A 27,482-nucleotide genomic window follows, 5' to 3' on the forward strand; every position below is an offset into this window, starting at 1 on the left:
TGTCAAAATTTTATTTGCTATAGAAAATTTTGTCAAAATTTTATTACTATAGAAAATTTCGTCAACATTTTATTGCTATAGAAAATTTTGTAAAAATTTTATTTCTATAAAAAATGTTGTCAAAATTTTTGTTGCTATAGAAAATTTTATTTGCTATAGAAAATTTTGTCAAAATTTTATTTGTTAAAGAAAATTTGTCAAAATTTTATTTGCTATAGAAAATTTTGTCAAAATTTAATTTTATAGAAAATTTTGTCAAAATTTTATTTCTATAAAAATTTTTGTCAAATTTCATTTCTATAGAAAATTTTATCCAAATTTTATTTCTATAGAAAATTTATTTGCTTTAGAAAATTTTGTCAAAATTTTATTTGGTATAGAAAAGTTTGTCAAAATTTTATTTCTATAGAAAATTTTGTCATAATTTTATTTCTTAAGAAAATTTTGTCAAAATTTTATTCTATAGAAAATTTTGTTAAAAATTTATTTCTGTAGAAAATTTTCTCATTTTTTTTGCTATAGAAAATTTTGTCAAAATTTTATTTCTATAGAAAATTTTGTAAAAATTTTATTTGCTATAGAAAATTTTGTCAAAATTTTATTCTATAGAAAATTTTGTCAAAATTTTATTTCTATAGAAAATTTTCTCAAAAATTTTTTTGCTATAGAAAGTTTTGTCAACATTTCATTTCTCTAGGAAGGTTAGTCAAACTTTTATTTGCTATAGAAAATGTGGTCAAAATTTTATTTCTATAAAAAAATAATATATTTTAATTTATTTGTTATTCATTTTTGTTACCATTTTTAACAATATTTTTTATTTTCTTCTTTTTAGGTAAGTTGTCTTTGTCCTTGGTCCTTTAGTAAGTAAAGTATTTTGATTTATAACAGAAGCATCGAATGACTTTTTCAAAATAAAATTTCTCCATTGGTTTATAATAAAAATCACATAAACGTCAAAAATACAATATTTATATATTGTATAAGTTTTCAATTTCTACAATAGCCCCAAGACAACCCCTGAACTTCCTACAACACAATTTTTCAATAACTCTTTAGCTGCGGCAAAAAAATATAATAATTTTTCTTGTTATTAAAAATAAAAACGATTAGCTATGCAATCTAACAACTTTTCCCATTTAAATGTCTAAATCCTCATGCTTGAGTCCATTTCAATGGCATGACAAAGTGGAAAAAAGTGTGGTGGCGACCAACACCAAACATCCTATTAAAATCTAATAAGACTAAGGTGCAAAAAAAAATCTGTCCATAGAAAGACAAGACAAGACCCCTGAACCAGCAGCACCACCATCAGCAGTTAGTGATCAGACAGCTAGATGGATGGACGGACGGACGGGACGTATCTATCACAAAAATGTGCAAACGACTAATTGCAAATGATAATTGAGATATTGGTTGATGATAGCGGTGGCGGCTGCTGCGGCGACAACTATTTCCAATGGCCAATAACATGCTGGAAAACATGGAATAGATCGAGAAAAGTCTTGGTATTATAAACAAAAAAATATATATATATATCATTAAAGATAGATAGCGGTGATGAAGAAAAATAAATCTTGTAAAAAAAATGAAATGAAAAACTCCAATAAGCTCTTGTTTACACTCGAAATGAGCAATTGTCGCCTACAAAGACACAGTGGTTGCCATAACAACGAAAACAAATCTTGGATTTGCTCTAGTTAAGGATACAAAAATTATTTTAGCTTTAATAACTTTTTCATTCAAAAGGACAGTTTGTGTGAAGAACCTAGAGACACAGCCACATGAGAGAATATTCATCTTTTGGTCTAAATGGCGCCCGAGCAGGAGACAAGGATAAACAATTATATACAGAAATAACTTTATATTACTAATGAACAATCCCCTTCAAGATCCAATAATAGTTAGACAACAAAAACACAAGTAATAAGAGTCCGTGCAAAAAACCGTATCTCTTGGTGGCGTCCGAGCAGGAGGCAATAATATAAAATATCCATTTATATAAGAGAAACCTTTATATTACTATTTGCAGCAATATTCCTTCAAGGATCAACAATAGTTCGGCCACAAAAACTCAAGTAATAGGCGTCCATGCAAAAAAGGGGACATCTATTGGTGGCGTCCTAGCAGGAAACAATGATATGGAATATCTAATTATATAAGATCTTTATATGATTATTTGAAGCAACATTCCTTCGAGGATCAATAATAGTTTGATAGGCTAGGTTAGGTTAGATTAGGTGGCAGCCCGATGTATCAGGCTCACTTAGACTATTCAATCCATTGTGATACCACATTGGTGAACTTCTCGGTTATCACTGAGTGCTGCCCGATTCCATGTCAAGCTCAATGACAAGGGACCTCCTTTTTATAGCCGAGTCCGAACGGCGTTCCATATTGCAGTGAAACCACTTAAAGAAGCTTTGAAAACCTCAGAAATGTCACCAGCATTACTGAGGTGGAATAATCCACCGCTGAAAAATTTTTTTGGTGTTCGGTCGCTATCGGTCGAAGCAGGAATCGAACCCACGACCTTGTGTATGCAAGGCGGGCATGCTAACCATTGCACCACGGTGACTTATATGCTTATTTGAAGCCACCTTCCTTCGAGGACCAATAATAGTTTGATAACAAAAACACAAGTAATAGGCGCCCGTGACAAAAAATGTATATCTCTTATGGCGATTTCGATTGGGAAAAAAGGTGCAACATTCTCGTAATAGATTGTCACACACGAAGGACACTGTCATAAATTTTGGATCATGTATTCCTCAAAATGTTATGAATTAACTTTTAACTTTGGAATGACACTATCATTTGGGCAAAAATAGTGTAACACCAAGGCAACATATTTTTTGCGAAACGAAAACGCCCTTAGTCTATGAGGCGTCCGAGCATGAGACAATAATGGGGAATATTCAATTATATTAATAATGAAGCAAAAGAACCAAACATAATTTAGATCTCATTTTTCTAGCCGAATGAAACAATTTGGAGGAGCTTTGAAACATTCAGAAATGCCATATGAGAGAATTTTCATCTTTTTGGTTTAAATGGCGACCGAGCAGAAGACAACAATATGTAATATCCAATTATACACAGAAAGAACTTTATATTACTAATGAAGTAGCATTCCTTCAGGGACCAATAGTAGTTCGACTACAAAAACCCAAGTAATAGGGGTTCGTGGTCTATGGGGTGACAGAGCAGGAGACAATGATGTGGAATATTCAATTATATTGCTAATGAAGAAAAATTCCTATAAGAACGCATGGTTGGGCCTCCTTGTTATATCCGAACCCGAACGTCGTTTAACATTAGGGTGAAACCATTCAGAGAATCTTTGAAATATTCAGAAATACCATATAAGAGAATATTAATTATTTGGCCTAAGTGGCGCCCGAGCAGGAATCAATAATATGGAATATCCAATTATATACAGAATGACCTTTATATTACTAATGAAGCAGCATTCATTCAAGAACCAATAAGAGTTTGGCAACAAAAAAAGCAAGTAACAGGCGTCTGTACAAAAATGCGCCATTTTCTCGGCCTAAGTGGCACCCGAGCATAAAACAATGCTGTGGTTTCTCTGTGATGTGAAACCATTTTAAGAAGCTTTGAAACATTCAGCAATTCCATATGCGGGAATATTACTCTCTTGGTCTAAGTGGCGCCCGAGCAAGAGACAATAATATGGAATATCCAATTATATACAGAAAGACCTTTATATTACAAATGAACCAACATTCCTTCGGGAACCAATAAGAGTTTGGCAAAAAAAAACAAGTGACAGGCGCCCGTGCAAAAAAGCACCTTTCTTAACCAAGAAGAATACAATGATTCCATTATCACAATGGACTGAATAGTCTAAGTGAGCCTGAAATTTAATCGGGCTGCCACTTTAACCTACCTCCTTTTTGTAGCCGAAACCAAAACTCGTTTCACTTTGGTGTCATAGAATATTCAGAGAATATTCATCGCTCGGGCGCCACATAGGCCTAGCTAGAGAGGCTTAAAAAAGGAGGTTTGTACCTCCTTTTTTATTGCAGAGCCCGATGGTCGTTTCACATTAGGCTGCGCCCATTTCGCGAAGCTTCAAATATTCAGAAATGTTACCAGCTTTAATGGTAAGAGATAATCCACCGCTAAAAACTTACTGTTGTTTTCATCAAAACTGGATCATCATTTGTTTTGCAAAAACCACAATTAATGGCGCCCGTGCAGAAAAGCGACTATTTCAACTCAACAAGTAGTAGCAAATTGTAGACATTTGCCGTGAGCAAAAATTATATACATTTGCCGTGAACAAAAAGAGACTTTTTTTCTTAAAAATAATTTTACAATATTCGGTAAATACGGTTATGTTGGCGCCCGAGCAATAATTTTTCTATATTCGATAAATACATTTGTGATGGCGCCCGAGCAATAATTTTCCAATAATTTTCAATCAGCCTATTGAAGAAGTTTTTATTTACATTTGATAAATAATTAGCAGCCACTGTATTTTGCCCTCTTCTTTGGCGTGACCACCGACGGCATCATAGTCTTCAAATCAAGGAGAACACACAGATGCGAAGAAGGAAGTAAAAAAAACTACGAAATGTACAATGTTCCAATGACGTTTGCTAATAATGTGGCATGCCCCAAAGGAGTCATGTAGCGTAGAGAGTGTAGATTAACCGCCATGCGGTAGCCATTGTAGGCTGGATGATGCTTGACTAGTTGCGTAGATTGTTGTTGGTTGGTTGAATGACTATGACTGTGACTAACTATCTGGATGACTGGACGGCTGTGGTTTAGGCCAAAGCAAGTAGGTTGGTTGCTGCCACCGGGGGATCATTTCGGTATCGCTCCATTGGTCCCGCAGACGTCCTAAATCCAATGAAGAAAGAAGCCACAACAACAAAAAACTAATTACTTATTACAACAACGCCAAGCACTTGGTGGATAATTACTACGATATAACAATATTTCGGCCGTTTTTTTTTCTCTTTAGCCTTTCACAGTTGGTAGATTTACCGTGAAAATGATTTTTTTTTTGCCAAAGTCGACAGATGGTTTAAATTGGATGATGTCGGGCAGACGAGTGGGGGAAGTGCTTCAGCACGGGGTCCAACACAACACCAAGTCATTTGGGTCGCTCTCTATTGGTTTGGCCCCTCCGTTGATCTGTTGCTGCTAATGCGCATGTGTAACTGTGCTATTGTGTTTGACAACTCGGAAATGTTATTCGTCGTTGCATTTGATTGAGCACCCGACACTAACGACAATAGCGGCCAAATATACTTTTCTAAGACCCCTGGAAACTTGAAGCGCAAAAAAAAAAAACTGCAGGGAATTCAAGAGACACATGAATGGCAAAAAAAAACAAACCTAATTGTAATTTGAAGACAGCAATGACCATGTTGTTTCAAAGCTAGTTACTTGCCAGTTTCTAGAGCCGCCATAGCGACTTCATGCCAAGCAAGAGCATAACTGCCATACCAGAGCAGATTATCTGCAAGTCAGACAACTAGCACAGCTTCTAGCAAGTTCAGGCAGTTTGAGTAAATTTCAAAGCATCACTCTCTATTGAGCACAGCAGTGGCTCGTGGTATTAGAGGTAGTCTTCCAGAGTCAAAGATGGGGGATTTATACCCAACAAAATGAATGAATTTCTTTGTTATCGAGTACTCCTCTGCGCTAGATAAGGATAATTAAATCAGTTTAGTTATTTTGATTAAAAATTGCATTTTGTGTGAAGAAACTGGAAGCATATCCACATGAGGCAATATTCATCTATTGGTCTAAGTGGCGCCCGAGCAGAGGCAATAACGGGAAAATCTCCAATTATATACAGACCTTTATATTAATAATAAAGAACCCATTCCAAAGACCAACAATAGTATGGACACAAAAATACAATTATTAGGCGCCCGTGCCAAAAAGTACCATTCTCTTGGTCTAAGTGATGTCCGACCAGGTGACAATAATGTAGGAATATCCAATTATATATGGAAAGACCCTTTATATTACTAACGAACCCAATATTCCTTCAAGAACCAATAAGAGTTTGGCACCAAAAGAAAAACAAATAAGAGGCGCCCGTGCAAAAATGCGCCTTTTTCTCGGCCTAAGTGGCACCCGAGCAGAAGACAATGATGATATATTCCATTATATTACTAATGAATCAAAATTGCTACAAGAATGAAACATGGTTCAGACCTCCTTTAGTAATGAAGCAACATTCTTTCATAGCCGCTCGTGCAAAAAAGTTCTAAGTGGCGTCCGAGCGGGAGATGTAGAATTTACAATTAGAACGACATTTATATTATTAATGAAGAAACATTAATTCAAAGACTAATTATAGTTTGAACACAACTACTCGGTGCACGTGCCAAAAATGCGACAATTTCTTGGTCTAAGTGGCGCCCGAGCAGGATATAATGCACAGAAAAAAATTTCACAAAAAAATTTCCAATTAAAATTTTAATTGAGTTTTAAAAAATATTCAATAACAAATTTAATTGATTCAAGAAATTTTTAAATTGTAACAAAAATTAATAGTAATTAATAGTATTTTTTAATTGACCTTCAATTAATTTTGTAATTGATACTATCATTTCTGTGACTGAAGACATTTCAAAATTTTATTTCTATAGAAAATTTTCTAATTTTTATTTCTATAGAAAATGTTGTCAAAATTTTATTTCTATAGAAAATTTTGTCAAAATTTTATTTCTATAGAAAATTTTGTCAAAATTTTATTTCTATAGAAAATTTTGTCAAAATGTTATTTCTATAGAAAATTTTGTCAAAATTTTATTTCTATAGAAAATTTTGTCAAAATTTTATTTCTATAGAAAATTTTGTCAAAATTTTATTTCTATAGAAAATTTTGTCAAAATTATATTTCTATAGAAAATTTTGTCAAAATTTTATTTCTACAGAAAATGTTGTCAAAATTTTGTTTCTATAGAAAATTTTGTCAAAATTTTGTTTCTAAGAAAATGTCAAAATTTTATTTCTACAGAAAATTTTGTCAACATTTTATTTCTATAGAAAATTTTGTCGAATTTTTTTCTATAGAAAATTTTGTAAAAATTGTATTTCTATAGAAAATTTTGTAAAAATTGGTTTTGCTATAGAAAATTTTGTCAAAATTTTATTTCTGTAGAAAATTTTGTAAAAATTTTATTTCTATAGAAAATTTTGTCAAAATGTTAGTTCTATAGAAAATTTTGTCAAAATTTTATTTCTATAGAAAATTTTGTCAAAATTTTATTTCTATAGAAAATTTTGTCAAAATTTTATTTCTATAGAAAATTTTGTCAAAATTTTATTTGCTATAGAAAATTTTGTCAAAATTGTATATTTATGGAAAATTTTGTCAAAAATTTTGTCTCTATAGAACATTTTGTCGAAATTTTTTTCTGTAAAAAATTTTGTAAAAATTGTATTTGCTATAGAAAATGTCAAAATTTTATTTGCTATAGAAAATTTTGTCAAAATTATATTTCTATAGAAAATTTTGTCAAAATTTTATTTGCTGTAGAAAATTTTGTCAAATTTTTTTTTCTATAGAAAATTTTGTCAAAATTTTTAATTTCTATAGAAGATTTTATTTCTATAGAAAATTTTGTCCAAAATTATATTTCTATAGAAAATTTTGTCAAAATTTTATTTCTACAGAAAATGTTGTCAAAATTTTGTTTCTATAGAAAATTTTGTCAAAATTTTGTTTCTAAGAAAATGTCAAAATTTTATTTCTACAGAAAATTTTGTCAACATTTTATTTCTATAGAAAATTTTGTCGAATTTTTTTCTATAGAAAATTTTGTAAAAATTGTATTTCTATAGAAGATTTTGTAAAAATTGGTTTTGCTATAGAAAATTTTGTCAAAATTTTATTTCTATAGAAAATTTTGTAAAAATTTTATTTCTATAGAAAATTTTGTCAAAATGTTAGTTCTATAGAAAATTTTGTCAAAATTTTATTTCTATAGAAAATTTTGTCAAAATTTTATTTCTATAGAAAATTTTGTCGAAATTTTTTTCTGTAAAAAATTTTGTAAAAATTGTATTTGCTATAGAAAATGTCAAAATTTTATTTGCTATAGAAAATTTTGTCAAAATTATATTTCTATAGAAAATTTTGTCAAAATTTTATTTGCTGTAGAAAATTTTGTCAAAATTTTTTTTCTATAGAAAATTTTGTCAAAATTTTTAATTTCTATAGAAAATTTTATTTCTATAGAAAATTTTGTCCAAATTGAATTTCAATAGAAAATTTTGTAAAAATTGTATTTGCCATAGAAAATTTTATTTGCTGTAGAAAATTTTGCCAAAATTTTATTTGATATAGAAAATTTTGTTAAAATTTGATTTCTATAGAAAATTTTGTCAAAATTTTATTTCTATAGAAAATTTTTTCAAAATTTGATTTCTATAGAAAATTTTGTAAAAATTTGATTTCTATAGAAAATTTTATCAAAAGTTTATTTCTATAGAAAAGTTTATCAAAATTTTATTTCTATAGATAATTTAGTTAAAGTTTTATTTCTATAGAAAATTTTGTCAAAATTTTATTTTATTTCCATGCATTCCTATAAAATTTCTCTTTGGGTGTATGCTTGCCTCGTTTTAAGTTGGAATTTTTGAAAAGCATTTTTTCAAATCTTTTTGGCTTGCAACAACTCTTCATGTTGATGTCAGCATCTGCCATAAAAAAGTGTTGCGCCACTAGATGTCATCCAACTAAGTGGAGAACTGCCTATGGCGAACATCTTCCTTGCACAGGTAGTAGCTCATGAGAGCTAGATAAATATAAGGCCTCATATTTAGCATTGTTTAGGGGAGTGGGGATGGGTATTGCATTATAGATTCAATGGAGATCCGAGACGACATCATTGCCATCAACTTCATCATCTTCACCATCATCATCCTCTTAGTAGAGCACCCCGGCCAGAGCTTTGGTTCGATTAGTAGCCTCACAAAATGTTAACATTTTTCACACATTCCATAGATGGGAGAGAATAACCGGTGCTGAGGCAAACGGAGTTGGAAAACTACAAAAAACCTCATCGATTTTTCATTTGTGACAAATTTTCCCCTATCTTAGAAAAACATTGAGACCAAACCGCCGACTGCCTTTTGGCCAATAGCCTCAATCGCTGGAAATTTAAGCGCCACTTAATAATTCACAATTTCATCTTTAGTGGGGAGGGGGAGAAGCAGAAGAAGAAATCACTTGGAACTATTTTATGGGTGTATGAGATAGGTGGTGGTAGTAGGCTTAGTTTTATCCAAAGCCAAGTTTCCCCTTTGGTGGTTTTGAGTGTTTGCCTTGTATCTCTATTTCTTCTGCTGGAGGTTTTTGCTTCGTTTCGATTGAATTGAATTGCTGCTGCTCGCCCATAACTAGAAATTAAATTAATTGTTACACATGTTTTAATTAATTTGCGATCATAAAATTTCTGATATTACTAATTGATAAATGCTTCAAACTAAATTGTGACAATAACATGAAAAGCCATCAATTACTGAAGCGCTAGTAGTTTCAAATGTTAGAGAGTCATCTGAAACAGACATTTGGGAAAAAATATGTCACTGTTTGTTTTTTCCTAATACTCTAAGATACGAGAATTTTCTAGGTGATCAAATAATTGGAAAGTCTATCAAGTCTATTATGACAATGGAGTGAATAGTCTATGTGAGCTTGAATCAAATCGGCCTGCCACTTTAATCTACCCTTAAGAAAGTCTATCGATTTCACCTTTAAAATCATACTGTATGTTTGGGAATAGTGTCGCTATTACTATCAATTACCGGACAGTTTCTTACACACAATTATTTCTCCACCAAAATTTTGACAAAATTTTTTATAGAAATCAAATTTTGTAAAAATTTTCTATAAAAATAAAATTTTTACAAAATTATCTATAGAAATAAAATTTTTACAAAATTTTCTATAGAAATAAAATTTTGACAAAATTTTCTATGGAAATAAAATTTTGACAAAATTTCCTCTGGAAATAAAATTTTTACAAAATTTTCTAAAGAAATAAAATTTTGACAAAATTTTCTATAGAAATAAAATTTTCTATAGTAATAACATTTTGGAAAAATTTTCTATAAAAATAAAATTTTGAAAAAAAATTCAATACAAATAAAATTTGGGAAAAAATTCCTCTGGAAATAAAATTTTGACAAAATTTTCTATAGAAATAAAATTTTTACAAAATTAACTATAGATATAAATTTTTGACAAAATTTTCTATAGAAATAAAATTTTGACAAAATTTTCTAAAGAAATAAAATTTTGACAAAATTTTCTATAGAAATAAAATTTTGACAAAATTTTCTATAGAAATAAAATTTTTACAAAATTTTCTATAGAAATAAAATTTTGACAAAATTTTCTATAGAAATAAAATTTTGACAAAATTTTCTATAGAAATAAAATTTTGACAAAATTTTCTTTAGAAATAAAATTTTGACAAAATTTTCTATAAATAAAATTTTCTATAGAAATCAAATTTTTACAAAATTTTCTATAGAAATAAAATTTTTACAAAATTTTCTATAGAAATATAATTTTGTCAAAATTTTCTATCGAAATATAATTTTGACAAAATTTTCTAAAGAAAAAAAATTGACAAAATTTTCTATAGAAATAAAATTTTGACAAAATTTACTATAGAAATAACATTTTGAGAAAAATTTTTATAGAAATAAAATTTTGACAAAATTTTCTATAGAAATAAAAATTTTACAAAATTTTCTATAGAAATAAAATTTTTACAAAATTATCTATAGAAATAAAATTTTGACAAAATTTTCTATAGAATTAAACTTTTCGAAAAATTTTCTATAAAAATAAAATTTTGAAAAAATTTTTATAGAAATAAAATTTTGACAAGATTTTCTATAGAAATAAAATTTTGACAAAATTTTCTGTAGAAATAAAATTTTTACAAAATTATCTATAGAAATAAAATTTTTACAAAATTTTCTAAAGAAATAAAATCTTGACAAAATTTTCTATAGAAATAAAATTTTGACAAAATTTTCTATAGAAATAAAATTTTGACAAAATTTTCTATAGAAATAAAATTTTGACAAAATTTTCTATAGAAATAAAATTTTGACAAAATTTTCTATAGAAATAAAATTTTGACAAAATTTTCTACAGAAATAAAATTTTGACAAAATTTTCTATAAATTTCTATAAAAAATAAAATTTTACAAACAAATTTCTATAGAAATAAAAATAAAAAAAATCTAAATCAAATAAAATTTTTACAAAATTTTCTATAGACATAAAATTTTGACAAAATTTTCTATAGCAAATAAAATTTTTACAAAATTTTCTATGGACATAAAATTTTGACAAAATTTTCTATAGCTATAAAATTTTACAAAATTTTTCTGTAGAAATTAATTTTGGAAAAATTTTCTTTAAAAATAAAATGTTGACAAAATTTTCTATAGAAATAAAATGTTGCTAAAATTTTCTATAGAAATAAAATTTTGACAAAATTTAAGATAATATAACATAATTAAATATCTAAATTTGTTTTTATTTAATTTTTTATAATTTAATTTAATTTATTATAATGTAATAAATGAAATAATTTAGTTACACTCATTGAGATTATGGTAAAATTATTGACTATTGGTCGTTATGAAATTTGTTTATTGCAAATTAAAAAATAACCACATTACGGGCAATGTACTCTCGTGTATATTTTGTATTTTTTTTGTTATAAATAAATCAAAATTAACCTCCCCTGACATTGACAACAAAATATCAAGCAAAAACAAAAATTGTTTTTTTTTTTATTTCCCCGAATACGAGGGAGAAGGTAGAAATTTGAAAATTTACCACATAATTGTCTTTAATATGGTTATTATCAAGATTAAAAATTCATTACTTTCTTTTTTTGTCATTTCTTTCAGGTGGTGGCAGTCCATCACATTTCTTTTTTTCATATGATTTTTCAAATTTATAATATCGTCATACTATGGATGGACAACGGTGTTTTGTGTTATGGACTGACTGACTGACTTATGGCTGTTTTGGCCAAGACATATTGATTTTGTGTTGTTTAATACTCTTGTCAACATCTGATAGACACAATGGCTGGCTAGGTTGGATGGCAGGCATGCGACAGACATAGACCAAGGAAAATCACATTTTCTTCTCGAAATCATAAATCACTATTTTTCCACAAAAATATTTTATCCAAAGCCTACCTACCTACTACTAGGGGTAAGCAGCAAGACACTCAATTTAGAGTTTTCCTTAGAGCAATGCAGATCAAATGATAGATGAATGGATAGATAGATAGAGAGCTAGAGTTAAGTTGACTTGAGTTACTTGGAGTTGACTGAATCGGTGGTGGTAGTAGTGCTAGATGGATGATTGGCTGGCTGGATAACAAATAATTGTAATTTTGTTTGTTAATGTTACTATTATTGATAGATATTGTCATAGTCCAAGCCATGAGTTATGGACTATGAGTTATTGAGATCGAGTAGAAGAGGTCATCGTCGATTGCATGCAGAAGACAATTGTCAAGTGTTTTGTTGTATATTAGATTGCAAATGCAGATGTAAATGTGATTATTGTTTTATGATTATTTATTTGTTATGATAATGTTAATTATTTATTATATTTTAACTATACTTTATTAGACAAGCGGACAGATAATATAACTAGGAAATATTTGAAGATAAAAACTAACTAAGTGATAAATGATTTAATTTGACAAAGAAAATTTCCTATTAGACACAAATACATGTAATATTTCATTAAAAAAATTCAATGGAATAATAAATTTATATAATAAAAATAAAAGTAAAGTTTGGGTATGGGAACTATACAAATTCGATCCAAAAATAAAATACCAAAATTTTTAGAAATTTTTACCAAAAACTACCAAATAAAAAAAATTATTTTGCAGTTTTTGATTTCTATAGAAAATTTTGTCAAAATTTTATTTCTATAGAAAATTTTAACAAAATTTTATTTCTATCAAAAATTTTGTCAAAATTTTATTTCTATAGAAAATTTTGTCAAAATTTTATTTCTATAGAAAATTTTGTCAAAATTTTATTTCTATAGAAAATTTTGTCAAAATTTTATTTCTATAGAAAATTTTGTCAAAATATTATTTCTATAGAAAAATTTGTCAAAATTTTATTTCTATATAAAATTTTGTCATAATTTTATTTCTATATAAAATTTTGTCAAAATTTTATTTCTATAGAAAATTTTGTCAAAATTTAATTTCTATAGAAAATTTTGTCAAAATTTTATTTCTATAGAAAATTTTGTCAAAGTTTTATTTCTATAGAAAATTTTGTCAAAATTTTATTTCTATAGAAAATTTTGTCAAAATTTTATTTCTATAGAAAATTTTGTCAAAATTTTATTTCTATAGACAATTTTGTCAAAATTGTATTTCTATAGAAAATTTTCTCAAAATTTTATTTCTATGGAACATTTTGTTAAAATTTTATTTCTATAGAAAATTTTCTCAAAATTTTATTTCCATAGAAAATTTTCTCAAAATTTTATTTCTATAGAAAATTTGTCAAAATTTTATTTCTATAGAAAATTTTGTCAAAATTTTATTTCTATAGAAAAATTTGTCAAAATTTTATTTCTATAGAAAATTTTGTCAAAATTTTATTTCTATATAAAATTGTGTCAAAATTTTATTTCTATATAAAATTGTGTCAAAATTTTATTTCTATAGACAATTTTGTCAAAATTGTATTTCTATAGAAAATTTTCTCAAAATTTTATTTCTATAGAAAATTTTGTCAAAATTTTATTTCTATAGAAAATTTTGTCAAAATTTTATTTCTATAGAAAATTTTGTCAAAATTTTATTCCTATAGAAAATTTTTCAAAATTTTATTTCTATAGAAAATTTTGTCAAAATTTTATTTCTATAGAAAATTTTGTCAAAATTTTATTCCTATAGAAAATTTTGTCAAAATTTTATTTCTATAGAAAATTTTGTCAAAATTTTATTTCTATAGAAAATTTTGTCAAAATTTTATAGCTATAGAAAATTTTGTCAAAATTTTATAGCTTTAGAAAATTTTGTCAAAATTTTATTTCTATAGAAAATTTTGTCAAAATTTTATTTCTATAGAAAATTTTGTCAAAATTTTATTTCTATAGAAAATTTTGTCAAAATTTTATTTCTATAGAAAATTTTGTCAAAATTTTATTTCTATAGACAATTTTGTCAAAATTGTATTTCTATAGAAAATTTTCTCAAAATTTTATTTCTATAGAAAATTTTCTCAAAATTTTATTTCTATAGAAAATTTTCTCAAAATTTTATTTCTATAGAAAATTTTGTCAAAATTTTATTTCTATAGAAAATTTTGTCAAAATTTTATTCCTATAGAAAATTTTTCAAAATTTTATTTCTATAGAAAATTTTGTCAAAATGTTATTTCTATAGAAAATTTTGTCAAAATTTTATTTCTATAGAAAATTTTGTCAAAATTTTATTTCTATAGAAAAATTTGTCAAAATTTTATTTCTATAGAAAATTTTCTCAAAATTTTATTTCCAGAGGAAATTTTGTCCAAATTTTATTTGTATAGAATTTTTTTCAAAATTTTATTTCTATAGAAAATTTTGTCAAAATTTTGTTTCTATAGAAAATTTTGTCAAAATTTTATTTCTATAGAAAATTTTGTCAAAATTTTATTTCTATAGAAAATTTTGTAAAAATTCTATTTCTATAGAAAATTATGGCAAAATTTTATTTCTATAGAAAATTTTGTCAAGATTTTATTTCTATAGACAATTTTGTCAAAATTTTATTTCTATAGAAAATTTTGTCAACATTTTATAACTATAGAAAATTATGTCAAAATTTTATAGCTATAGAAAATTTTGTCACAATTCTATTTCTATAGAAATTTTCGTCAAAATTTTAGTTCTATAGAAATTTTTTTCACAATTTTATTTCTATAGAAAATTTTGTCAAAATTTTGTTTCTATAGAAAATTTTGTCAAAATTTTATTTCTATAGAAAATTTTGTCAAAATTTTATTTCTATGGAAAATTTTGTCAAAATTTTATTTCTATAGAAAATTTTGTCAAAATTTTATTTCTATAGAAAATTTTGTCAACATTTTATTTCTATAGAAAATTTTGTCATCATTTTATTTCTATAGAAAATTTTGTCAAAAAGTTCTATGGAAAATTTTGTCAAAATGTTATTTCAGAAAATTTTGTTCTTTTTTCATTGTGGGTCCAGTGTGTTGTTTCTCTCTCCCACAAACTTCAGTGCCTTCGTTGGTCATTACCAGTTAAACACTTCGTGATAATTTCATTCATAAATACCTTTATCCATTGACGATTGATGCGTCGCCGCTCTCTTTGTTTACAAAATTTCCGGTTAATTTTTTTGTTTAGTTGAGCGCAGCATGGGCACATTCCTGTTTTTGGTTTTTCTATAATGATTTTCATATTCGAAATGCATTAGGCTTCATGTGAATTTGTTGTAATGGCGATAACAAGACTAGGCACTAGAAAATCGTCGGACACTTCACTATTTATGGTCATTCTAATAATTTTCCCCAAAACAAATATATGCTAGGCTTTATCAATAAACAATGATAAAAAATTGTTTCACAATTTAATTTGAATTAATATGACATTTTAGGGCCATTAATGTTGGGATATCATTTTTTGGGCCCCTTAAAATGTAATATAATAGAAATTATGATTTGTTTTATCCATTTTGGGTTCATTGTTTTGGTTGCTTTATATATGGGTTATGATATTGTAAAAGTAATCGTTTGTATTCATTGAGAACGAAACTAATGATTATGTGATCTACATTTTAGGAGAACAAAAGTCAATATCTAATTTCCTTAAAAGAAGAAGAAAATTTGAAGAAAATTTTCTTAAAATCCATAGCTCTTGACTCTGTGCCCAAGATGTAAGTAATCAATTGCTTTAAGCAAAGACACACTATGGTGGTTTAAAGAAAAAATTTAGGGACCACCATTAGCATGACTAAAATCGGGTTTAGTCATGCTAATTTCTATAGAAATAAAATTTTGAGAAAATTTTCTATAGAAAAAAAAATTTGACAAAATTTTCCATAGAAATAAAAATTTCTATAGAAATAAAATGTTGACAAAATTTTCTATAGAAATAAACATGTTGACAAAATTTTGACAAAATTTTCTATAGAAATAAAATTTTGACAAAATTTTTTATTGAAATAAAATTTTGACAAAATTTTCTATTAAGATAAAATTTTGACAAAATTTTCTATAGAAATAAAATTTTGAGAAAATTTTCTATAGAAAAAAAATTTGACAAAATTTTCCATAGAAATAAAAATTTCTATAGAAATAAAATTTTGACAAAATTTTCTATAGAAATAAACATGTTGACAAAATTTTCTATAGAAATAAACATGTTGACAAAATTTTCTATACAAATAAAATTTTGACAAAATTTTCCATAGAAATAAAATTTTGACAAAATTTTTTATTGAAATAAAATTTTGACAAAATTTTCCATAGAAATAAAAAAATTGACAACATTTTCTATAGAAATAAAATTTTGACAAAATTTTCACTCGTCATTCCTGAGATGACGTTCAAGCATCATGGAACTTGTGCTTTCAGATATTTCTTTTTTTATAAATAGAATAGATTACAAAGTGATTAAGCACATCACCCATCATTCTAGACCACATCATCAATATTTCGTCAAGCATTAGGCCATAAAAATGTCAATAGCATTATTCGAGATGTGGTTGTGTTGTGGTTCCTTTTCCTCTTATTTCAAATTCCTTATACCCTCCCATTCTCATGCAAAAAAAAATTCCCACCACCAATACAACCAGTCAACGCATAAAATGCTAACTTTTCTAATGTAAATGAACTCATTAAACGTATTTATGTATGCTTCTTTTTTTACTCAAGCGCTTTTTAAGCAAAAGTCGTCCCATAAAATATTGGGAGGTGGGGACAAATTAACACTTGGCCGGCAAAGTATGGTCGACATTATATCGTGGTGGCCATTGGCACTGCGAGAGGGTAATGCAATTTTTGTTTTTGTTTTGTATTTTAGACATTTACTATCTAAATGCACATTATGTATGAGGTGGAAGAGTTCGCATAACAAGTAGGGAATATGCATTTCCAAAGAAAACTTTTTTTTAGAAATAGCACAAAGACTAATTACGGGGAAAGTAAGGAGGATGGTTAAAAAAATGCAGAAAGTTTTTTTTTCAAATTTTTGTAATTCTGTTTTATTATATAAAAATGTGTCGCTAACATTAATATTTATTTTTAGCAAAATTTTATAAACAAAAATTATAATTATTGTTTTTATTTCTTTTTTAGGTAAGTTTTTTCTTGATGATAGCCAGTGAGTACTAAACATTGATATATACTACGCAAAAAAAAAAAACGATGACAAGTTTTTATACATACTAAATAAAAAAATGAAAATAATAATGAAAATGTTATAAAATTGTCTTAAAATATTTTTTTTAAATGCCCTATAAAAAGAAATTAAAAAAAAATATATTTCTATAGAAATTGGAAAAATTTCTATAGAAAATAATTTTTTAGAAAATAGTTCTACTTATATAGAATTACAAAAAATATATAGAAAGTAAATTACAAAAATCTAAAAAAATACTTTTTTTAATCTAAATTAAAAAAATATATAGAAAGTAAATTACAAAAATCTACAAAATACTTTTTTTTTATCTAAATCTAAGAAAACAAAAATAAAGTTTGTTACTTTTATTTTTAATAAAATTTCAGTTAAAATCTTTCTTTTTATATCAAAACCTCTATTAATTTTCTATAAGAAGTAATTCATATAAAAAATATTCAATTCGATACGAACGAAACCGATGAACAATTTTTTATAGAAACTATATTAAAAAATAATAATAAAATTGTTACACAATTATCTTCAAAAATAAAATTTGTAAAATAATCAATTGAAATAAAATTTTAAGCAGTTCGAAAAATTAAGCTTTTTAAAAAATGACCAATAAAATAAAAAATAAAAAATAGAAATAAAAGAAATAAAATAAAAATGTATAGGAATACAATTTTGAAAACGTTGTAATCACGCTACAGTCTTCAACAATGAAGCAATCGTGCTGAAATTTTGCACAAACTCGGTTTTTGTCTGCAGGCAGGCTATATCGGTCAAGGGTTTGATATAGTCCCCATATAAACCGATCTCCCGATTTGGGGTCTTGGGCTTATAAAAATCGATCCAATTTGCCTGAAATTTTAAATCTAGAGAAATAAAGAGGTGTGCCAAAAATGGTGAGTATCGGTCCATGTTTTGGTATAGACCCCATATAGACCGATCTCCCGATTTTACTTCTTAGGCTTATAGAAACCGTAGTTTTTATCCAATTTGCCTGAAATTGGAAATCTAGAGATATTTTCGGGCCATAAAGAGGTGTGCCGAAAACGGTGAGTATCGGTCCATATTTTAGTATAGCCTCCATAAGAACGATTTCCCGATTTAACTCCTTAGGTTTCTAGAAACCGTAGTTTTTATCCGATTTGCCTGAAATTGCCTCCATATAGACCGATTTCACTTCTTGAGAGTATAGAAGGCGCACTGATCATGAAAATTGCTTGAAACTCAATGTAAAATTTCCAGATTTTATTTATCGGGTGAAAGTCTACAGATTTAAGATTCCAGATCAAGACGTTATTTTATAATTTTCTTGCACACTTTCAAGAGATGTTAATGATTCCCCTAAAACTCAAACAAAAATGGTTCTTATAAATCTAGAATCTGGTATAGTCTTCATAGGTAAAATCTTTAAATTTATATTCGTGAAGTCTACTGTTTGATCTGTCCTCAAACCCTCTGAAATTTCAAAGGAAACCCTAATATTTGATTCATGGTGGTGGGTGTTTAAGAGTCGGCCCGGCCGAACTTACTTCTGTATATACTTGTTTTTTTTTTTATTATTAAATAATGTTATAAATGTTTTATAGAATTAAAATGTTAAAATTTCTATAAATTTTTTGTAAATATTACAACTGTATACAAAACAATATTGTAACAGTTTTATTATTTACAGAAAAATTATACAAATTTTGACATTTTAATTTTATTACTATTTGTGTTTTTTTTTTATTCCGTGGATTTAAAAAATATATTTTTTGATGTTTTAAAATTTTCTTTTTTTGCAGAAATTTTTATTGCATAAGAAGTGTTACAATTTTACAACAACGCCCAAATAAAAATAACATTTTTAAACAATGCACTATAAAAATAAAATTTAAAAAAATATGTATTGAAAAAAGTTTTTAGAAAAATACTTTTTTCTGTAGCAAGAAAATTAAAAAAAAAATAGAGAATTTTTTCTTTAAAACCTAAAGAATTACAATTACAAAATGTCTACATGTCTATAAATTTTCTATAAAAATTAAAAAAATATTCAATAGATATACATTTAAAAAAGTAATAAAATAGTTGCAAAACAAAAAAATTATACAAATCGATAGAAATAACATTTTAAAAAGTGTTATAAAAATAAAGGTTTTAAAAAAGTGTCCTATAAAAATAAAATTAATTTAAAAAAAGTTTCCTATAGAAATAAAATTGTTAAAAAATTCTTCTATATAAAAAATTTTCTGTAGAAAGAAAATTAAAAAGAATTTAGAAAATATATTTTTTTTTAATCTTAAGAAAGAAATTTAAAAAAAAAATAGTAATAAAATTTTGTTTTTTTTTTTCTATAGAATTAGAAATGTCACAATTTCTATAAATTTTTTATTCTATCTATAATAAATATTTAATAGAAATACATTTGTTAAAAAATCCTATAGGAACAAAATTAAACAAATCTACAGAAACAAAATGCAACATCACTATAAATTTTCTATAAAAATTAAATTAAAAAAATTTTTTAAAACGGTCTATAGACCAAAATAAAAACATTATAAATAACATTAAAAAAAATTATATAGATACAAAAAAAAATCTATAGAAATACAATTTTTAAAAATAAAAATTAAAGTTAGTATTTTTTTATTAAAATTTCGGTTTAAATTTAAAAATCAGTAGAAATACAATTATTACAAAATTTTCCATACACCCAAAAAATACTTTTTGTCTTCAATCACGAAATTAATTAATCCAATTAATTTTTCATTGAAATGTCTTCAATCACAGACATGATAGTATCAATTAACAAATTAATTGATTCAATTAAAAAATTAATTGATTCAATTAAAAAATTAATTGATTCAATTAAAAAATTAATTGAAAGTCAATTAACAAATTAATTGATTCCATTAAAAAATTATTTGATACTATTATTGAATATTTGTTACAAGTTAATTAAGACTTTAATTGGAAAAATGTTCGTTAATTTTGTGGGTGTGGGATAAAATCAATAAAAAATAAATTCAAAAATTTTGTGATTTTTAAAAACTATGTCAATAGAAATAAAAATTTGGTTAAAAAATATTTTCTATAGAAATAAAATTTTGTCTAAATTATTCGCATCGCATGTTGGTAACATAAGAAAGGAAGCTGTATAAGTGTTGCCAATGTTCTTTATTGGTATCATCCTTGTTAAAGTTTTGCCAAACCATAAAATATTACCCTCGTGTGAATTGCCAGAAAACTAACTCTGTGAAAAAATCACAGAAGCAATGGTATTCCGGTGTTTTCACTCATACCAACAACAAAAGTGGGTAACTTTATGGTAGGCATCCTGGGTGAAATGCAATGCGTGTTTCTATCGTTAAAATACCGGGTAAAAACAATTTTTTTAAAATAGATTCGGTTCTTCTTCCACCCTCTTGCCATATACTGCATTTAATGTAAATGCAAGTCTGACTAAGTTATTCTAGAACGAAGAAGAAGAAGAATATGTGCTACAAATATATTACGAAGTATTTATTCACCTACATTCACATGGACAGATATGTTCGGGACAACTCGGTTGCTTGTTCTTCTATTTTGTTTTTGTTACTTTAACATGTCACTGACTTTGGTTGTAGTTGTAGCATTTGTTAATTGCTCTCTATGCAATAAGGAAGCAAGCATCACCACACAGTCGAGATAAAAAAGCAAAAGGGGGAGAACTAAAACTATACCATAGACAAACGAAAAGCCTTTGGGGCAATTGGAGCTAAGAATAATGGAATGTACAACTAGAACATCATCCGGCAGTATGAAACGAAGCAACTACTCTTCATCCATCACATGCCAAAAACAGAAAATTGAAATGACAAAATTGCGTCACACGCACAACGCATTGAAATAGTGATGGAGAAAGTGGAGTGGGAGAGGGAGAATTGGTGTCTAGAGAGCGAGGTTTTGAGTTGTAATGTCACATAAAAATTTCTTCTCTTTACTACTACCGACATAAAAACAGAAGTGAGTGAGTGTGTCACGAGAGTGTAAAGACCTTGTTTTTGTTGTTTCTATTTTTTTTTTTTTTTGGAGTATACACCACAAACCCAACTAAAAATAGTCTCAAACGAAATTCAATTGCCATATAGACAGGCGCGAACACACTTTACGCATTTTGTATGGCTTGCCATTATTATGGTTGTTGTTGTGCATAAATTTACTACAAATTTTTATATAAATATTTATATGAAACTATGGAAATCCATCGAAGCAAAGAAGGGGAGATATGTATAAAGTTAGAAAACAAATAAATCTGAATATTGTGGAGGACATAAATCCAAAAAAAAATTAAGGACATCACGAAACTTTACTACTACCACAACATTTTTATCGATAACCCTTTGAAACGTAGTAACGAACAAACTGTTGTAGTTACTCCCCTTTCCTACACAGAAAAAAAAATCATGAAAAATTTTCCAATTAAAATTTTAATTGAGTTTTAAAAATATTCAATTAAAAATTTAATTGAATCAACAAATTTTTTAATTGAAACAAATATCAATCACAACAATTAATAGTATCAATTAATTTTTTAATTGGATCAATTAATTTTTTTAGACGTTCAATTAATTTTTTAATTGATACTATCATTTGTGTGATTGAAGACATTTCAATTAAAAAATTAATTGGATCAGCTAATTTCGTGATTGAATCAGAAAAAAAATTTGTCTCTGTACCATCAAAATGGGATTTCCCTCAAAATTGCGTTCTAATATATTTGGTAAATTTAACTGCGCCCTATAGTTGGCGCTACTTTTATTTAGCCATAACCTTAAAAAGATGCGTAATTTTACAGGTGTCACATCGATCATTTACGAATGGCAACATTTTGGGAGAAACAACCTCAAATTCGACCACAATGCGAGCATTCTTTTTTTTTTAAATTTGAGAATATGAAATAGTCGCTGGGAAATAGATCTAGAGATGATTGGAAGCTCAATTAATGGATTTTTGTCATCGTTATCAGCGACTGGATGGTGCACCAGGCACAAACTGAAAGAAGAGTTTTCTTTTCTGAGGAACGAAGTTTTAGACAGAAGAATATTTAGTTTTGCTCTTAAGTAACAGGTTGGCTGATAAGTCCCCGGTCTGACACATAGATGGCGTCGCTAGTATTAAATGCATATTATTTTTATATAGTAACAACCTTCAAATGATTGGTGTCAAAATTTGACGTCTGTAAGTCAATTAGTTTGTGAGATAGAGCGTCTTTTGTGAAGCAACTTTTGTTATTGTGAAAAAATGGATAAAAAAGGAATTTTGTGTTTTGATAAAATACTGTTTTCTGAAGGGAAAAAATACGGTGGAAGCAAAAATTTGGCTTTATAATGAGTTTCCGGACTCTGCCCCATGGAAATCAACAATAATTGATTGGTATGCAAAATTCAAGCGTGGTGAAATAAGCACGGAGGACGGTGAACGCAGTGGAAAGAGGCCCGAAAGAGGTGGTTACCGACGAAAACATCAAAAAAATCCACAAAATGATTTTGAATGACCGTAAAATGAAGTTGATCGAGATAGCAGAGGCCTTAAATATATTAAAGAAACGTGTTGGTCATATCTAGGGATGCCAGACGTGCTCTTTTAGAGAGCACATGTGCTCTTTTTTACATAATGTGCTCTTAAAACAAGACAGGCCAAAAGAGCACGCAAAAGTGCTCTTTTTTTGCATCACAACAAATATTAATCAAGCGCGATTCAATAAATGGTAAAAGTAACTGAAAATACGTAAATGTCGCACTAATAGATTTTCCTAGCCGTTATTTTCTAACTAAATAGTTGCTTCTTCACTTTGTACTCTGTTCTAAATGTAAACAAACTTCTTCAATAACGTTTTTCACAAAAACACCAAAAAATGACTTAAAGAGTATTGTAAGAAAATTAGCTTGAGTTGAAAGTGGGTTATTTTATGTTTATGGTATGAACCATTTTGCTATGATTAAATGAATTATATTTCAATAAATTGGAAATAAATGTTTTTCTTTTATTTGAAAAAGTGTGCTCTATTCTTTTCGTATGTGCTCTTTTTATAAGCTGAATGTGCTCTTTTTTCCTCTTCAAAATCTGGCATCCCTAGTCATATCATTCATCAATATTTGGATATGCGGAAGCTCTGTGCAAAATGGGTGACGCGCGAGCTCACATTTGACCAAAAACAACAACGTGTTGATGATTCTGAGCGGTGTTTGCAGCTGTTAACTCGTAATACACTCGACTTTTTCCGTCGATATGTGACAATGGATGAAACATGGCTCCATCACTACACTCCTGAGTCCAATCGACAGTCGGCTGACCGGTGAACCGTCTCCGACAGCGACCGGTGAACCGTCTCCGAAGCGTGGAAAGACTCAAAATTCCGCTGGCAAAGTAATGGCCTCTGTTTTTTGGGATGCGCATGGAATAATTTGTATCGATTATCTTGAGAAGGGAAAAACCATTAACAGTGACTATTATAGTTTGAAGGTCGAAATCGCGGCAAAACGGCCCCATAAGAAGAAGAATAAAGTGTTGTTCCACCAAGACAACGCACCGTGCCGCAGGTCATTGAGAACGATGGTAAAAATTCATGAATTGGGTTTCGAATTGCTTCCCCAACCACCGTATTCTCCAGATCTGGCCCCCAGCGTCTTGTTCTCAGACCTCAAAAGGATGCTCGCAGGGAAAAAATTTGGCTGTAATGAAGAGGTGATCGCCGAAACTAAGGCCTATTTTGAGGCAAAACCGAAGGAGTACTACCAAAATGATATCAAAAAATTGGAAGGTCGTTATAATCGTTGTATCGCTCTTGAAGGGAACTATGTTGAATAATAAAAACGAATTTTGACAAAAAATGTGTTTTTCTTTGTTAGACCGGGGACTTATCAGCCAACCTGTTAGACTATTCAGTCCATTGTGATATCACATTGGTGAACTTCTCTCTTATCACTGAGTGCTGCCCGATTCCATGTTAAGTAGGTAGGACTTCGTGTCAATTACCCCGTAGTTACACTATCTATTTACCATATATGTATGTATATGCATTCGTTTCTTCATTAATTTTCTAATATATTTTTATTTTCCGCATCATCCAATACATTGTCTGAGAAATATTTTTAGTTTGTTTTTATATCTGTCACTAATGTCAACATGTCTGTCATGTTTGATGAAAATGTTATTTGTGACAAATTTGTTACATTCCCAATATGGTACAAAAGAGACTTCTTCGATAGCTTATAAAGAGGGGAGGAGGGTGGATACATATTACATGCATGGTAATTAGGAGATAGAGAGAAAAACCGCATTGTTTAGAGATTTTTACATCCATAGTTTATTGTGCTGTTTCCCATGTAATTATAAATAATTTTTATTGAAAATTTATGTAGATCACATCTGTGTGTCATTCATTACATTTCCCTGAGAATAAACTAACTATAATAGAGCAGGGAAACATTTTTATGTTCTGGAATGTTTGAAAAGCAAAACTTAATTCCCCTGTAGACATTTAAAAGACTACATTAACATTTTCCAGTATATTACTAACCTCTATTTTGCCAAAGATGTATACATTTGTAACATATGAAATATGTGGTGTGCTCTATAAGAAAATTTAACATTTTCCTGTTAAATTAAATGTTGCTAAACATTTTTTTATTATTATTAATCTAACGGTTATTGAACCATGAGTAGCTGCTGTTAACAAATCATGGCATATATTCTTTTTTATATACATGTTGCTCAACATGTTGATGGTTATGGTTTGTGGGAAAATGTAAATTTTATGGCTTTACATATAAAAACAAAAAACAGCTGTTGCCATCCCCAATAATTACCGTAATTCTGAAATGCATACTCCTCGTATTCTCTTTTTCTGGGGGTTTTTTGTAATTAGCTCTCATTTGAGAATTTAAAGAAATTGTATACACTCATTTTCCACTCTATCAAACTCTCTCTCTCTCTCTCTGCACAAAGAGGGGTATTTTGTATAAACATTTTCATACGGTTGTCGTTATTTTTTATGATACTTCTTCAATGTTGCAGTCTCCAAGTTTTCTTTATACTTCGGGCCACTTCGTTTGGCTATGAATGCGCTCTCTCTTCATAATCCCAGCCCATCCACAATACCCATCATATACACTGTTGGTTATGCTATATGCTGCCTATGCTGTTGAGTTTTTACATTCGGTGGGTCTCTTCACTGTTTGTGTGTGTGTTTTGTTGTTGTGCAGCATGTTGTGTGTTGTATTTTACTGGATCGATAATATAAAACGTTTTCCACTTTTCCAAAAGCAGTTCAGTCTTAAACTTAATCTAGCCCCGTTCATAACGTATTTGACTATTCAACGTCAAACGTCGTGTTCAAAACTTCCTCTCTATAAAGAGTGTGTGTGAATAAAATACTAAAGAAAATATACATATTAATTTTTGTTTTCCGGTGTAACAAAAAGTATTTTCTAAACGAAAAAAAAGTTCTTCCATTGAAAAATTTATACACATATAAGAAAAAAGTTCACAATAACGAAACAATCACAAACTATAACTGTTTTTAAAAAAAATTGTGTGTAATTTGAAAACGAACTGTTTTATTTTCAAAGAAAAAGTCTAAATTTGTGAGTTCCCCTTTAAAGATTTTATGTTAAAATAAGGACTATGGTTTCAAAGGAAATATTAAAGAAAAGTATTCAGAAACTTCTGTGAAATATAAAAAAAAATTCTTATATCTACTCCATCCTCCCACTCGTTTTTGTAAATTTTTGTAGGTATATTGCATAAAATAAAATACACTTTTCTATACTACATAATATTTGGGCCTCATTGCCATAGCAGCATCCTTCCCATCCATACATTCTTATGCGTAGGATATCCCAGCACAACAACAATCTTGTTTCATTTTGCTCTCATGAGAGAAATCGGAGAAAAGAAATACAAATATAGTACCTGTAATTGGAATAATTCTCATTGCAAATATAATGTGGTAATTTTTTGTTTTCCTTCAATTTGTATGTGCAAAATTTTCGCGTCGTCCCTAATATATATCGTGAGACATCCTTTGCATGATGCTCTTATATTTTGTAGTTTGTTCCTGTAAATGGGAAATCAAGGCAAAAAGCTTTTAGAAATATTATGTATATAAGGGTGTAACGAAATATAGATTTTTAAGAAATATTAAAAATCAAAATTAAACAACAGAAAAATATATATAAAAAAAAGTTAGATGATTTTTTTAACATTTCTATGGTAATCCTCAACAAGCCTTTTATTTCCAATTTGTCCAATTTTTAAGAAGCTAAGTAAAACACGTTGGGGACAATGCATGCAGCAAAGGGCTTCATAAATTGGGCTTTATTTGTCCCCATATCCAATCTAGCATCAAAGAGTAAATTTTATTTAAAATTTTTATGACCTTAGGACTTATATATTATATATAAGAGACCAAAAGTAGTAGTTGTCATAAAAAATTAGATTTGGTTATAACTTCCAAGTATGCTAGTCTCCTGATTTTAATAAATAGGAAGAAAATCATATGAGTCTCATCTTACACCCAATTGCCCTGAAATTAATTATTTTTTATTAAATATTTTAAAAAGCAGCACATCCAAAATTTTCGCAAGATTTTTCTAGGCAATATTTTCAAAATTATTTTCCTTATAAATTATATTAATAATTTAATGTATTAAAATAAGTTTTCGACAAATCTTATTTTTGGTACATGTGTAGTAGAAAATTATTCAATAGAACAAACACTGTCATATAAAGTGAAAAGGATGTCTTATGGAGAGAAAGTGTATCAATTCTTTATAAACTTAAAAAAAAATAATACTAACAATAGTTTCATTAAATTTTCATTTCAAAACATCCTAATGTCCATATAGTTCAATAGTATTATAATAAAATGATGTCACATCAAATGAAAAAGGATGCTCTGATATCCCATCATTGTTTCGATACTCTTTTTTTATTCTGTCATTCCCTTTGGTATAGATTTGTTTTTGCCTTTATGACATTTACAATTTATTGTCAATCACATTCATTTTAACGAGTTGTT

At 27.7% G+C, this 27,482-nt stretch overlaps 1 protein-coding gene across 7 annotated transcripts in view; it reads left to right on the forward strand.

Moving 5' to 3' along the window:
- Window positions 1–27,482, forward strand: part of Jupiter (microtubule-associated protein Jupiter) — a 249,325-nt gene that overhangs the window by 129,112 nt on the left and 92,731 nt on the right. For 2 of the 7 annotated variants that reach the window (XM_075289319.1, XM_075289318.1), the window contains exon 1: window positions 25,733–26,046. The exons of 1 other annotated variant lie outside the window; for it this stretch is intronic. The gene's annotated coding sequence lies outside the window, so the exon portion shown is untranslated. Of the gene's footprint in view, window positions 1–25,726; window positions 26,047–27,482 lie in introns of those variants that run through there. 4 more of the 7 variants (XM_075289315.1, XM_075289321.1, XM_075289320.1 and 1 more) reach the window with 4 other exon arrangements.

This window comes from Haematobia irritans, chromosome 1 (genome assembly GCF_050003625.1).
Source record: "Haematobia irritans isolate KBUSLIRL chromosome 1, ASM5000362v1, whole genome shotgun sequence".
Classification (NCBI taxonomy): domain Eukaryota; kingdom Metazoa; phylum Arthropoda; class Insecta; order Diptera; family Muscidae; genus Haematobia; species Haematobia irritans.